At 42.2% G+C, this 15515-nt stretch overlaps 1 protein-coding gene across 2 annotated transcripts in view; it reads left to right on the top strand.

The window, feature by feature from the left end:
• ERBB2 (erb-b2 receptor tyrosine kinase 2) overlaps positions 1-15515 on the top strand; it is a 63412-nt gene that overhangs the window by 16855 nt on the left and 31042 nt on the right. The window contains exon 1 of one of the 2 annotated variants that reach the window (XM_075845961.1): positions 8635-8774. The exons of the other annotated variant lie outside the window; for it this stretch is intronic. The gene's annotated coding sequence lies outside the window, so the exon portion shown is untranslated. Of the gene's footprint in view, positions 1-8634; positions 8775-15515 lie in introns of those variants that run through there. 2 annotated transcript variants of the gene reach the window in all.

Below are 15515 nucleotides of genomic sequence, written 5' to 3'. Positions count from 1 at the left end.
CTTAGCTCCCTCCTTTCACACTCTCTTTTGTCTCTCTTGTCCGTCACATCCATTTCTCTTTATCTCATTCCTACCACTGCTTATCTTGGGTGTAACAAGTAACCATGGTACCACATAATAAAACTTTAAAAATGGGGTCCCATTCCACCATGACTATCTTTAGAAGCAAGTGTGTTCAAGACATCATAAATTAAAATTATTTTCCACCCTTTGCACGGTCTCTTTTTTATTTTTCCCTGATGTCCCGGTGACCTGCATTTAATTTTCCACTGCCCCTATAACGTGTATCTCCTGTAATGAGTTTGGCCCATCTCCTGACAGATGTGACGGCGGTAGATACAATTGCGAGAACACGTGGTCCGGTTGCTTTTGAACTTCTAACGGGAGATTTGTAGGAGAGTTTTTCAATGTCATATGGTTGCCTGGGCAATCGGACAGCCCATTCTCCTGGCTGTGTCTCCTGCCAAGACTTGGACCCACTCATAACTGGATCTACACTCCTCCTTTCCATCATCCAAGGCGATCACTAACTGAACCTCAACTCTGATTGGAGGTGTGCCCCCATAGCTGCTAGGCCCCTTACAAGCCGCTATACCTGCTACCTTAGTAGTTATGTCCATACGCTTAGCCTTTTCATTTTAGATCATTCCATTTTCTTTCTCCAGCACCTGCTTTTACCCAACACCATGCAACCCTTTACCATACCCTATTTTTTTCCTCACCACCCTTTTCCCTCTGTCCTTGCCTTCTCCCTGTATCTAATTCTTTCTTCCATCTCTCTCTCTCTCTACATTCTTGTTCTTCCTACATCAAAAGATCTCTCTCTCCCTCTCTTCCCGTCTCTTTTTTCAGGGCCTCTCTCAACATTTCAGCCTTTCTCTGGAAGGTTTTCTAGTGTTTTCCTAACCCTAGCCTGAAATATCTTCTGTCCTGTTATCTGAGCATAGAGTTGGAAGTTCTGGACACAGCATGTGGAGTGGAAAAAGGATTTATGAAGTAATCGGAGTCTACACATCTCCTGCGTAGTTTAGTCATATGGTCAGGATCCAAAACTTAGAAGTACAATTTAATAATCAAAGCTCAAAAAATGAAAGATTTTGAGTGAGAAACCAGATTTTCTTTCTGAAATCATACTTCCTGTGCTTTCGATTCAAGAAGTACTATCTAAATGAGTTTTCAAGGGAAATAAAAAATTATGGACGTCTGGCAACATAAATGATAGACATCTAACAATAAAGGCCCCAAATGGAAAGACTAGGGGGTGGTCGACAAATAATTAGCCCTCTTTACCCTGTTTGTGGCATCGGCAGGAGTTTGGATCTACTCCAAATTTCTTTATTTTGCTTCACTTTTGAACTATTTCCTCATCATACATATATATTTGGAAGGAAGCCAATGTATGAGCATGTGTCCCATAATTCACATAAGGCAACAACTGTTGAATCTCCTGATACTTGGATATCAAAATTCTTTCCAAGTTGTCTCCAGCATGTCTCCCAAATTTCACTTCCTCATTCAGATCCTTACAATGCCAGACCGTGGATTATTGTTATTATTATGTTATTATGTGTTATCCAGCAGTTTATCAGTTATTCTGGGCCAAAGGTTGCCAGATTACAGAACGTCGACTATTGTGAAGGAACACTGTATTAGTAAAACCTTTTAAAGGGGATGTCTCATGTATTAGATTTTAGTTTCTTTAATTAGAAATATAAGTATGTATAAGACTGAAGAGAAAATAATGTGTTTGTTCTGTTTCTTTTAAATGTGGTAGCTCTTTATATTTTATTATCAAAACCTTTCTTGGGGCCATTTTGGAGACACACTTCTTTCCTGTATTATCTGTAAGGATGGTACAGCAGGCATAGCTCCCAACCGTCCCGGATCCGGCGGGACAGTCCCGGTTTTTAACCACTGTCCAACAGTCCGGGGAGGTCTGAAAAATATCCCGCTATGCCCCGTTGAGTAACGGACTCCAACTCCCTGTGGCCAGCCACGCCCACTCCTCCCCTCCGTAAGGTCAATGTAATGTAAAGCAAATTGAATTTGCTTACGTTGACCTTAGTCACAGCAGGCAGCTCACGAGTCACGGTCTGACTGTTGTCAGACCGTGACTCGTCAGCTTCCTGCGCCCAGCGTGAGTACGTCACTTGGCGCAACAGCGTTATGTCTGAGTGAGGGAGCAGGACGCGCACTCAACAGGCAGCACGGCATCGAGCCACCGGTCACTAAAAAACAGACCGACTACTGTGAGTAGAGAAAAGTGGGACAATTGGAGTAAAAAAAAAACACAGACTGCCTGGAGACACTAGCGTTTCCAAAATCATAAAATGAATGACATTTATTTTATGATTTTAGAATTGCTGGTTTTTTCAGGATCTGGCTTCTTAAATATAAAAAGGCCCGAGTGGATAATGTCCCATATGGAGTTAAAGGGTTTTTCTCACAAACATGTATCCCTAATCCACTTGGACCCCCAGCGATGAGAACGGGGAACCGAAAGTCCCCCGAAGTGCTCCATAAGAATGGAGGAGCGCTAGTGCGCATTCTCGGCCATTAATGGAGCGCTGGCCGAGCATGAGCACCATTCTTCATTCTTATGTAGCACTTCGGTGGACTTTTGGTCCCCCATTCTCATCATCGCTAGGGGCCTGTGGCTGGGCCCCCAGTGATCACACATTTAACCCCTTATCCTGGGGATTAACGATACATGTGTTTGTGGGAAAACCCCTATAATTTGTAATATATGATGTTGCAGATCCTTAATTGGTCACGTGCCTCTGCAGCCAATCACTGGCCTCAGCGGTGATGCTGCCATGTACGGCACGTGACCGCTGAGGCCAGCGATTCACTGCAGCTATGGGGGCATTATACTGTATGGGGGCAGCTATGGAGCACTATACTGTATGGGGGCATCTGGGTGGGTATTATACTGTATGGGTGCAACTATGGGGGCATAATATTGTGTGGGGGCAGCTATGCAACATTATACTGTATGTTAGGTACTATGGGGGCATTATACTGTGTAGAACGCACTATCGGGGCAGCATTGGGGGAATTATACTGTGTGGAAGGCACTATTGGGTATTATACAGTGTGGGGGTCAGCTATAGGGGCATTATACTGTGTAGGGTGTTCTATGGGAGCATTGTACTGTGTGGGCTGAACTGGGGGTGTATGGGTGGGGCTAGAGGCGTGGCTTAACAAGGGAAAATTTGCTACGCACGCTGCTTCAGTTGTCCCTCTTTACGAAACTGCAAAGTTGGGAGGTATGCATCAGGGTGTGTACTTTACGGCAGCTACAATCAATGGTAATCAAGAGAAATGTCATAGGTTATTAGAGTATCCAGGAAGTGATGGAGTACAATTCCTCCCGCAGAGACAGAGGAGATGCAAACAGAACCTTATCGGTGTATATGGTGTAAAGTGTTGCTTTCCTGCCTTATTCAGGCCTCCATCAGTACAATGGTGCTGTCAATAAATCACTTCCCTGCAAATGATAATGAGATGACTCTGCTCATTCTGTCCCATAGTCTACACAACAAAGCTGATAAGAAAATTGCAGAAAACGGAAATGTCAGCCTATTGTGGCTCTGCTCTAGTGGCCACTGTGTGATCTGTAAAATGTCAAGATTCTTATAAAAAAAATCTAAATGTAATATATATATTTGTTGATAATAAAAAACTTGATTTAAATAACATGTCATTTTTTGATGAGACAGTCACTTTAAAGATGGCATAAATAAACTTGGATTATAGTATTATTTTTACCAGGGTGGGAAAAAGTAAGTGACCTGTGGTAAATAATTTTTTCCCATCAATTTGCGGTATAACAACCTACATCTGGGACCCCCACCTATTGGGAGAATGGTTGTCCCCTGATGCAAAGTTCTCTCCATTCAAATCTATGGGCGTTACGGAAACAGCGAGCAACAGAGAACCTGTGGATATTCCAAAGGGTCTGGAATACAAAACCCCATTTAATTAGGTAATGTAAAGTGTTAAATACATTGTAAAACTATTATTTCAGTTTTAAATAGTAATTCTAAAAAAAAGCCACCGTGGCCAAAACATGTTCCTAGGAAGCTTGGATTGCCACTATGCCAGTCTGCTCAAAACTGCCCGCCAAGGTCAAAGACATGGTACCCAGGTCAGATGTTATCAAGAGTCATATTTAATTTCTATTCATCTGTCAGTCATTTATTAATTATAGAGACTGACTGATGTGTAATTTTCATAGCACTTCAAAGGGAATATTGTGGTTATGATTCATTGGTGTTTCTCTGACCAAGGCTGTTGTGTTCATCGGACACTAGTTTGTAATGAGTGGAACTATTGTGGAATTAGTCATAGACGTTATATAGAGAAAGTTTACCATAAGATCACACTGACTAACCTCTACATAGGTAACTCATATATGTAATGTCATTTATGGAGAAGATGTAATCTAAACCGTGATGTACAATGTGTCATTTGTAACCCCTTAATACAGGGGCATAATTGTAGGGGTGCAGAGGTCGCACCTTTAACCTAAAGAGGTTCTGTCACCAGATTATAAATTCCCTATCGCCTACATAATCTGATCGGCACTGTAATGTAGATAACAGCAGTGGTTTTTATTTTGAAAAACTATCATTTTTTAGCAAGTTATGAGCAATTTTAGATTAATGCTAATTAGTTTCTTAATGACCAACTGGGCGTTTTTTTACTTTTGCCCAAGTGGGCATTGTGGAGAGAAGTGTATGACGCTGACCAATCAGTGACCAATCAGCGTCATACACTTCTCATTGTTCCAGCCCAGCGTCTCTCACTGCACAATCACACTGTGCTGTGGATCATGCTGGGCTGGAACAATGAGAAGTGTATGACGCTGATTGGTCACTGATTGGTCAGCGTCATACACTTCTCTGTACAACGCCCACTTGGTCAAAAGTAAAAACATGCCCAGTTGGTCATTAAGAAATGAATTAGCATAAATCTAAAATTGCTCATAACTTGCTAAAAAATGACCGTTTTCAAAATAAAAACCACTGCTGTTATCTACATTACAGCGCCGATCAGATTATGTACGAGATAGGGCACTTATAATGTGGTGACAGAGCCTCTCTAAAGCCTAAGGAGGCTCAAAAATGGCCTCTATAAGACCGGTACTATAAATCACACATAATAGTTGGGACGCCTAGAAGCTACAAGTTCTGTCTCTTCTTCAGTACTTTACCTGCACTCATTGGCCTTGAATATGGAACAACACAAAATGTCACCTAAAGATTATAACAACAACCATTGTGATAACACTGCTAAGACTTAAAGAGGCTCTGTCACCACATTATAAGTGGCCTATCTTGTACATAATGGCGCTGTAATGTAGATTACAGCAGTGTTTTTTATTTGGAAAAACTATCATTTTTGACGGAGTTATGACCTTTTTTATCTTTATGCTAATGACTTTCTTAATGGACAACTGGGCGTGTTTTACTTTTTGGCCAAGTGGGCGTTGTACAGAGGAGTGTATGACACTGACCAATCAGTGACCAATCAGCGTCATACACTTCTCCCCATTCATTTATACAGCACATAGCGATATAGCTATATGCAGCCACATAAACACACTATAATCTTACTTCAGTGTCCTGACAGTGAATATACATTACCTCCAGCCAGGACGTGATGTGTATTCAGAATCCTGTCACTTCGCTAACGCAATCCCGACACTACAGCACAGCAAGCGTAATCTCGTTTGAAATGACAGTTTACAGCGTAATCTCGTGAGATTACGCTTGCTGTGCTGTAGTATCGGGATTGTGTTAGCGAAGTGTCAGGATTCTGAATACACATCACGTCCTGGCTGGAGGTAATGTATATTCATTGTCAGGACACTGCAGTAATGTTAATGTGTGTGTATGTTGCTGCACATAGCAATATAGCTATATCTCTATCTGCAGTGTAAATGAATGGGGAGAAGTGTATGACGCTGATTGGTCACTGATTGATCAACGTCATACACTCCTCTGTACAATGCCCACTTGGCCAAAAAGTAAAACACACTCAGTTGTTCATTAAGAAACTCATTAGAATAAAGCTAATTTAGGTCATAACTCTGTCAAATATGATTGTTTTTCTAAATAAAAAACACCGCTGTAATCTACATTACAGCGCCGATCATATCATGTACAATATAGGGCACTTATAACGCTCGTTGATTGGCCAATTTTTGGCCGTTGCAATAGGGCCTTTATTCTATGGCTCCATATTTCCCTTGCAATTGTTGACCGTCTTTTACGTGGTTAGACTGCATTCCAGTTACTTTGAGCAGAACTGGCATCTACACAGCTTAAGTTACATTCCAAATAGTTATCCAACCTTTCTGTGACTCAGTGACACTTGTTTTGACCGAATTTCATTGCTTAAACAACATGAGAAAGTGCCATTTGTGGGATTCCATTATCTTCCAGCTAGCAAAACAACGTTCTACATCCAACGAGACAAATTGTCATTTTGTTTTTAGAACCGGTAGGTGTGTTCTGCCATTACAGTTTTAGAAACCCGCTGCTTTAACAGCAAACTAACGTGCATTTAGATATTTCCGAAAAGTACTAGGTTAACTGAACCCACCAGAAATTATTTATTTATAAAGATTTCCATTGATCTGTCTGTAAAATATATTTGTATTAACATCACGTTCTAACATCAGAATTTGACAATTATTCAGAGATAAGCGGCGCTACATAGATGCACTTCTCTTCCTGCAGAAGCTGTCACAGATTGCTTTGAGTAAGTATGTGTATCAACCACTGACTGAATGATATGTAGTGCATATGATGTTCTTCAGCAGCTGCAGTGAGCAGCCTACGATCTAATATGGTGGCATCCCGAGTAGAGCGTGTATGTTTATAGTAGGGTCCGGTGAATTAACTGTTGACCGAGCTATGTCATCTGTATGGCCGTCTTTATATAGGTCTGTGTCCCAAGTGCTGCAAAACAACATAATACACACCTCAAGTGAAAAGGATGCTGTAATTCTGGTCTGTAATTCCGGATGAAATATACGGTCGTGTGCATGGGGCCTTATATAAATCATTTAGAATATTAAAGTCATCTCTGGCCTTGTACTTTTATATGGTCACATAACTCCTCTGTGACTTCTAATATGATTATAATTTACAGTAGGTGGTACATTATCCTACAAATAATGGCCCCTTAACCAGTTGGATAACCTTTGTTTATCTGTTTCGCGGTTCTGAACATGTATTGGACTTTAGGAAAATGATTGTAGATCGCAAATCATTTAATAACAATTGGGCGAGAATTTCCTAATAGGCAATGCAAATGTTAATGCAAATGTAATGTTTGCATGTATGGACCATGCTGCAACTTTGCCAAATCTTTGCCTTCAGCTTTATTAAATGAGTTCTCCAGAAATTCTCTAATACAGGTTGTGCGCATGTTACGTAATATTTTATTTATAGTTCTTCCCATGGTTTCGTTGATCTATACAGAGCGTATTGTTTGCTGACATGGTCATCCTGGACTGAATGTGTGTAGATCTCTGTGCATATATTCTGTACAACAAGCAATCCGACTGTCTGTGTTGTAAAGGTCCTATGGGACCAAATTACTGCACAGAATATATGGCAAAATATGAGCACATCTGACTAAGGATCTATTCACACTTGCGTCATGCTCTGTCCAACAGCAGTTCCAGTATTTTTGACCGCAATAATAGCTAAATCTGCCATTCAGTTTTTTTTAGATCGTTTAAAAAAAAAAAAAAAAAAATGGATTCATCATAGCTGTCACTGCTTTGTGAGTGTGAATAAGGACAATTCTACAATTCTATTCAGAGAACTGCCGTACATTCACAACGCTGGAAAAAAGTAGTTAGCAACACCGTAAATGTACATGTGTGTGATGACGCGGACGCCAAAGCTGTGCTCCAGCAAGATGACTGCTGTGATTGACAGCCAGCGTCCGATGTCAACGACCAAGAACGGAGAGAACTCAGATTTCAGCTAGTTAACCTCTTAGAATCTGTGGTCAATAGTTCCTGTCGGTCAGCCAATAATGCATTGGAATACATACATATTCCAGTGCATTATAAGTTACAAGCCATGAATAAAAATGTGGGACATAAAAAAGCTCAATAAAGCTTATCAGTTATTAAAGATTATTTTTTTTTTCTATGAATAAAAGTGATCAAACGTTGAAAAAAAACAACTTTACATATATTAGATGTTTAATAAAGAATAAAGTGGTGGAATTCTTAAAAAAAAGTTATGGCTGTCGGAATGCAGTGAGCCAAAAACATTCCCTGCGTCCTTAAGGGGTTAATTGAGTGGTATGAGGGGCATGACTTATAGTACTGAGTGGAAAATACTATTCAAGCTATTAAGACGCCATTATTAGCAAAGTATGAGTAACACGTTGTGATGCTATAGTAATAAATGACACTTCTTTAATATGAATTCAAATACTTATTCGCTAAAGAATATATGGGAATGCCTTGTGTCATGCGTGACTACTAAAAAAACAGGTAAAAAGTGTCTCGCAAGGACGGCAGAGTAGAGCCAGGCCTGTCTTTTCATCCATACTGCGTAGGCCTGATCTCAGAGGGCCGTTGCTAGGAGACCCCTCCACAGACATGCAGGAAATGTCTGCTCGAAGCAGCTGCATTAAGCCCCCCACTCCTACTAACATCTACTCAATGCCTTGAGGGGCTTAAACTCCCCAAGAGAGTGTGGGAAGGTTATGGATCCCAGTGGGAGACCGAAGTGGAGGTCAGACGTCCGTTCCTGATCTGTAATGTTTTGTGAAGCGACTATAGTATTGTTTAATACTCATTAATATGCTGCTCCACCTAAAATTATAATGATTAAAGTATAAGATATTGTCACTAAATTATACTGCGTTCCAGGCTGTAAAATATTTTTGACCATAAAAAGGGCAACCATATGCTAAAGAATGCATTATGGTTCCTTTTTCTGCATTAATAATAATATATCAATAGGACACGGCATAAATGTGGAGTAGGTGGCAGTCTGACCGCGTGAACCCACATCAATTACTAAAATAAAGCGCCGATTTGGTGTCTCCTAAGTAAAGACAAGCATGGCTGACAGAAGCAGAAGGGCCATGGCGTTTGGAAAACTACCACGGCCCCATAGTGAGTATTCTGGGCTATTGCATTATCTCCCATCCACCATAATGGAGAATGACTGTGCATGCGTGTCTGTCTGCCCATTGTCAACAGGGATGTAAGCACCTTTATTCTCAGGATTGGTAAGGATGGCAGCAATCAAATCCCTAGCGATCACACAATTATGGTTTATTCAATCAGTGACGTACATAAATGAGAGTGGGCGCCAATGATCAAAGTTGAACCCCATTACTGTGCGAGGTGTTGACACCCAGGACAGAAGGGCCTGGCACATATTTGCCCTGTGTATTTACAATGATGGAAAAGTTGCCAACCTCATTCCTTAAGGTCCTTTTAGATGGCCCGATATTGGCCATGAAAACGAGTGCTTGTATTGTTGATCGTCACTCGTTTGATCCAGTCACAAGGAGCAATGATCGGTAATGTATGGGAACGAACGATTATTACGTTGTTTATCCCCACGCATTTTCATCATGTTGGCAGCACATCTCCCTATTTTCTCACGGAGATGTGCTGCCAACTAGTGACCATTTTATTGGACGCCTAAAAGATTTGATCAGGCGATGATCGAGCATTTGCTCATTCATTGGCTGATCGTTGCCCTGTTTATATGGGGCAATGATCTGGAATGAGCGTTCACATGCCGTATCATTGGCCCGTTTAAAAGGGCCTTTAGTCTATGGAATTGATCATTGTAAATATGGGCTAGCAGATTTCTTGCTGTTGATGTCATTCCTTCATTTTATGTGGGCAGATATCACCAGTTTTTGCCTCCTTTAAAAGGAGCGCCGTTTGACAATACAGCTTGTCAATCAGCGCTCGTTTATTCCCTTCAGATTGAGCAATGATCGTTTCGTTTGGGGACAAACGATCGTTACTACAATCGGTCGACTCCATACATTTGCATCATGTCAGCAGCGCATCTCCCTGGTTACACAGGGAGAAGTGCTGCCGACTAGCGACCATTTAAAGATGCGATTATCGGCTCCTTTTTGCCCTGTTTACACAATCATTGGTCCGTGTAAAAGGGCCTTAAGTAAAGCAATGCTATATAACAGCAAACATTAGTTTTTGTCATAAACTGTGAAAAAAATCCTGAATTAGGATTATGGTATATAACAGCAAGTTGATTTCAGGATAGACTTTTGTTGTTGCGTATCATGGGCGTGGACCCTGTTTACTACTGTTGGGCAGCGCTGCGTGTGGCACTACTGCTGGCACACTCTCTATACACATACAATTGTTTGCATCTAAAAGGAAGTTCATAAACCTCCCATCGAGTCAGGGAGGGGCTCAGCCTTTTAAACTTGTAAACCGGTTTTACCAATATATCGTGACAGGTTAAAATGTAGACTCTCAATTATAAACATGAGTTCACACATGTCCTAATTTCCTGATGCTGCCGCCAGCTCCCTGGTGACATTACAATAGGAGAAATTACATCGTTTGTTGCTATCATTTTGCTAATTCAACACTATTGTATTATGAATTTGCATGCCTATGGAATTAACCTTTCTATAACTTTATTTCCTATTGTATACATATTAAAACCTCTTAAGCCATATCGGATTATTAGGCATTGCACATACAGTTTGGGATATCTGTTCTTATTTACCAAAACATGGGAATGGATCCGAGCACAGAAGAAGAGAGGCATCAGATTTTGCATTTGGGCCCAAGAGCATTTTGTTATTCCTCTAGTGAGAGGTGACACTGCATCGCCACATGGAGATCCAAAGTGGTCACCTGCGAGCTGTGTCTTCCGTTGCTATGCAACAGCTCAAACAAATTTTACTTAAGTTTCTCCTTTAAATATTATATCCTTTATTCAGTCTATACCATGTTTTACAGACATTTCATAATGAGTATTACTGGGTATATGATGAAATCTGGATAGTGAGAGGATTGCAGAATAGGGTGACGTAGGGTAAAGGAATCTTGTTTTGCACCCTCCAAATGTTTGTTCACACAGGAGTGGAAAAAGCAGTTTGGTTAAAAATTGAAAGAGCCTCAGGCAAACGAAATAAGAGGTGTGACACATACACACTGTTGTGCCTAGTAGCATACAAGTCAGTGACCCATGCCAAATAGAGTTTATAGTGCTCCTGTTTTTTCTACACGACCATGTACATAGCACAGTGCAAGTGCCTCAAATGATCAGTCCAGCATAGAACAATATCCACATCCATGTTCTTGGTGCACAATATAAAACAGGTTTGGGCCACTGAATGTTAAAGGGGTTGTCTCATGAAGACTATCCTTTTTAAAAAGTTTGGGTGGGTTTGGCTCCTTTAACTCCCGGCGATCAGCTATTGATCAGCTGTTATTGCTGGGTAAATGCAGGAGAAATGTAGCATTATATGCTGGACATTTAAGTAAATGGCTGTCAATGTAATGCATAGACGTCACAGGTCCACCAGAGCATGAGCTGCTCTTATTTTATGGTACATAGAGGTGGTCCTTTCCTCTCTGATGTCAATTTGGCCAAAAGGGCATATGGACAGGGGTTGTCCCGAAACCCTTTAAATATCTTTTCCTCCTAAAAAATATAAAAATCCAGCGGAGGACTGTGATTGGTATGGGCCACCAGGCAATAAAGCTCAAAAGATGCCCATACATATTAGAATAATATCATCATGGGCAGATCCAACAAATGTTAGTGGGATCTCACAACTATTTATGTATGGGGGTTTCCCGATTATCCCACGTGGGAAACGAGGTATCTGGCAGTGGCCTTGGATACCAAAAGAAAAACACAAAATGTCACTCCAAGGGCAATAGGTTTGAGGCTGGGCTTGGTAAGTAGACAGGTAACTTATTAAGTCAAAGTGCTTCGAGGATCACTTGTCTCCTGGGTGGATAAGCAGTGTCTCGGAAGATAAGCAGTGCTATAGTTGCAGATCACTAGTTTTCTTTCCCTGGGTCACAGCCTGGTCACAGTCTCTGGTGGACATTGTGGAAGATTTGGAGAGCGGCTGGAAGATGTTGGAAATCGCTGCCGGAAGAGTGATGGGATCAGTATTAAGAATAGTAGGAAGATGTTCTGTTCTTTTGGTTTCCTGCAACAGTTTTGGAGACTAGACACTGTATCTAGAGGAGTGCAGGAGATGTTAGTCGGAAAGGCGTCATACAGGCACTGACCATGCAACATCTGGTAAGGCACCCGTACTTACCAAAAACAGCCTAAAACCTACTGCCCTAGGAGCAACCTTGTTTTATATGTGATCAGATCTTAAGCTTAGTTCTAGGAACCTAAACTCAGATGCATAACCACTTCAACCCAAGTCCTGCACAAGAGGAAGCAGCACCAGGGCATAAATACTTTCGTCTTCTCACAAACATGGGCATCATTACCACAATTTTTTCACGTGAGCGACGCTGCGTTTTTCTTTCTTGCTTTCTTCTCCCAATCCTTAATTTCAAGCCTCTGGATGGCAGCGGCATGTCTCCCTGCCCCCATTGAAATAAAAATGCACGCTCTATTAATAAAAATTACCAAACATTTTTAGATTTGGTTTCAACTGTGTTTTTATTGAAAATTTTTCAACAATATACATATAACTTAGAGCAGCATGAAGGGCCATGCAATTCACATAGTAAGACAGTAACTTTCAATAGACAGACAAAACATCTGGGAAAAAACACAGGGGTTTAAGGGGGTGAGGAGGGGGGGGATAGTCGGAGCTCCACCTACCACCTAATCTTGAGTTCCCTGTATCCAATACTTGTCCCACGGGTCCCACACCACTTTGAACCTGTCCAGTTCATTGTCAATAGAGGCCGTCATATGCTCTATTGTACGTATTTCCCTAATTCTAGTTACTAAGTCGATGTGGGAGGGAGGGGTTGTCTGTCTCCATTTCCATGCTATCAACGTCTTAGCGGCTGTAAGAAAGTGTCGAAAGAGTCGAGCTGGTGATTTCCCCAAAGACCTAGGGGGAACATTTAGGAGGTAATGAAGAGGGTCTAAGGGAATATCCTGCTGCAACACCGCCAATGCCAAGTTCTTAACTTCCAACCAATACTGTTGTACCAGTGAACAGCTCCAGAAAATATGGAACAGATCACCTCTCTGACCTCTACATCGCCAGCAATCCGACGGAATACCCGGATTGAAGCTATGCAGAAAGGCAGGGGTATGGTACCAAAACATAAGGATTTTATATTGGTTTTCCTTATATGCAGTGCAGATGGAGGTTTTAGCTGCTTGCGACCAAATAATCTGCCACAATGAGAGCGGGATGGATTTATTCAGTAAGGCCTCCCACTTCAACATGTATCTATGCCCAGGCGGAGGGGAACCCTCCGGGGATAGCAATAATGCATAAATGGCTGAGATAAGCCCCCTAGTGGTGGTAGCATACCGACATAACCTTTCGAAGCTTGTAGGTGCAGTAACCCGCGTGGATCTAAAAGTTTGCTGCATGTAATGTCTAACCTGAAGATAGTGAAAGAACGCAGCGGAGGGAATATTATGATGTTTTTGAAAGTATGAAAACGGGTGAAGCTCTTGCGTGTGGGGATCAACCATATCAGCCAGGTGAAATACCTCAATTCCCGTCCACAATCGGACTATTCGGGAGGTAGTGCCCCCCGGGATAGTGGGAGTGTAGAGTACCGAAGTCAAGGGCGGGCAACCCGATGCCAAATGGAAGCGGTTTTTACAGGTTTCCCACACCTCCCTTTGAAATCTCATGGGACCCAATAAAGATGCAGTCGGCATTACTAGTGGGTCACCCCATAACAGGGAGTTTGGGTGGACCGGGGCCATCCATAGCTTCTCTATTTCGGTCCATTTATTGTACGCCCTTAAAGACACCCAGCTGGGTATGCGACGGAGGTGTGCCGCCCAGTAGTACTTCACCACATCAGGGACCGATAGCCCACCCGCAGATCGACCCGATAATAAAACTGATTTCGGAATTCGATGTCTGCCGGAGTGCCATATGAACCTGAGGATAGAAGACTGCATAGCCCGCAATTCCTTCATAGGTACTGCTACCGGCAAAGTCTCAAAGTAGTACAGTAATTTAGGGAGCAAGGTCATTTTGACCGCTGCTATGCGCCCAAAAAATGACATGGGAAGAGGATCCCACCTGGCCATTAGCTGACGTAGCTCTACAAACAGAGAGGGGAAATTAGCCTTGTAAACCGACGTATAGGAGGGAGTGAGTTGAACTCCTAAATAAGTCAGGGAGGTTTCCTTCCAGTTGTAGGTGTAGTTGTGTTTGAGTAGCTGGAGCTCCTGGTGTGGAACATTAAGAGGGAGCGCTTCCGTTTTAGATGTATTAGTTTTATATCCTGACAGCCTCCCATACCTACGGAGAACTGTAGTAAGGTTAGGGAGGGAGGTATGAGGTTTAGTGATAGTCAAGAGGACGTCATCTGCAAACAGGGAAACCTTAAACTCTTTATCTTGTATCTGGACCCCCGCTATATCCCTGGATTTCCGTATTTGAGCTGCTAAAGGTTCTATGCATAGCACAAATAAAAGTGGGGATAGGGGACACCCCTGACGTGTACCATTCCAGATTTGAAACGGAGGGGAGGTGGAGTGTGGGAGTTTAATTGCCGCTGTTGGTTTGGAGTAGAGACCACGCAGTGCTGTCAAATAAGGGCCCGAAATCCCAAATGAATTTAGAGTTTCGAACATAAATGGCCATCCCAAGCGGTCAAACGCCTTCTCTGCATCTAGACTAAGAAGGATCGCCGATTCCTTTTGCTTTTGGAGGGCATCAATGAGGTCAAGGGCCCTTCGTGTGTTGTCTCCTCCTTGCCTAAGAGGCACAAAGCCCACTTGGTCTTTGTGAATCAAAGAAGGGAGCCAAACATTGAGTCTATTAGCTAGAAGACGGGTGAAAATTTTTAGATCCGAATTCAGAAGGGCTATGGGTCTGTAATTGGAGCACTCTGCGTGGTCTCTACCCGGTTTAGGGATCAGCGTGATATGAGAATGCAGGAATGTTTGAGGGATGGGAGAACCCTGTAGGAATTCATTAAATAACGAAGCCATCCGTGGAACCAAGATCTCTGCAAAGGTCTTATAATACCCATATGTAAAGCCATCTGGTCCAGGGGCCTTACCACTAGGGAGGTCCTTCAATATATCAAACAATTCCTCCGCAGAGATCGGGGCATTCAGGGATGAAAGCTCCTCATCTTTCAGTTTAGGGAGAGCACAGGAAGAGAGATATGCTTGCAGCGTTTCCCTCCGACGAGCCGGATCAGGTGGTAAGGTATTTGGCAGGTGGTATAAGGATTTATAATAGTCATGAAAAAGTGTGGCTATCGTGTCTGGGTGATGCTGGAGTATGCCCGCCTTATCCCGAACCGCCTGTGGAGTACGAACAGTCGCCTGATC

The sequence above is a fragment of the Rhinoderma darwinii genome, chromosome 13 (assembly GCF_050947455.1).
Source record: "Rhinoderma darwinii isolate aRhiDar2 chromosome 13, aRhiDar2.hap1, whole genome shotgun sequence".
NCBI lineage: Eukaryota > Metazoa > Chordata > Amphibia > Anura > Rhinodermatidae > Rhinoderma > Rhinoderma darwinii.
This window is presented reverse-complemented; position numbering and strand designations above follow the sequence as displayed.